This window comes from Octopus bimaculoides, chromosome 14, assembly GCF_001194135.2.
Source record: "Octopus bimaculoides isolate UCB-OBI-ISO-001 chromosome 14, ASM119413v2, whole genome shotgun sequence".
Lineage (NCBI taxonomy): Eukaryota > Metazoa > Mollusca > Cephalopoda > Octopoda > Octopodidae > Octopus > Octopus bimaculoides.
Genome location: NC_068994.1, coordinates 6,171,276 through 6,172,202, shown reverse-complemented (window position 1 = coordinate 6,172,202; position 927 = coordinate 6,171,276).

Genomic DNA, 927 nt, shown 5'->3' with positions numbered 1-927 from the left:
ACAACCTTGCCCGGACTTGTGCCTCGGAGGGTAACTTTCTAGGTGCAATCCCATGGTCAGTCATGACCGAACAGGGGGTCTCAGCATGTTGGGCTGTACCGGTATGTATATATAGAGGCAACTATGTGGATAAACAAATTAGATATAATAGCTTGGGTTTCATATACAAAATATGTATCTCTCTGAGTGGTTGGCGTTAGGAAGGGCATCCAGCTGTAGAAACTCTGCCAAATTAGATTGGAGCCTGGTGTTGCCATCCGGTTTCACCAGTCCTCAGTCAAATCGTCCAACCCATGCTAGCATGGAAAGCGGACGTTAAACGATGATGATGATGATGTAAACAGAAAGAAAGCAAAGACTGAAGGTTTTCAGATGATAAATATTTAAGTATAAATATATAGATATTTATATATTAATAGATCAAACTTTCTCTGAGTACAAATGACCGAGGAAATTATAGGGAAAGTGGTATGGTGTTTATTAGTACAACAGCTGTTTTCTGGGGGCTCAGAGATCCATCTTAATGTTAGTAGATGTAGTTCACCAAAATATGCGGTCTGTAATGGAATCAAATAACCAATGGATAAATCAAGCCTCTGTCATCAGGGTAGAAAAAAACCTTACATTTCAGATCATGATGCAGAGAAGTTTGAAGGTGGAATGTTTAAAAGTGGAGAGCAAGCATATATATATATATATATGTATAATTACATAATATATATATTATGTATATCAGGAATGTGCCACCTAGATAGGCAGTATAATAAAATAAATTGATAGCAACATTTTCCTTTTATGGCAAAATATGCACCTAATTCAATAAAATTATGAAGGTTGCTCTGATTACTATGCATAAAATACAATTTTTTTTTTTTTTTTTTGTAAATTAGTTAGGCATAATTTGTAGCTGCCCTCAAAGTAACTGCC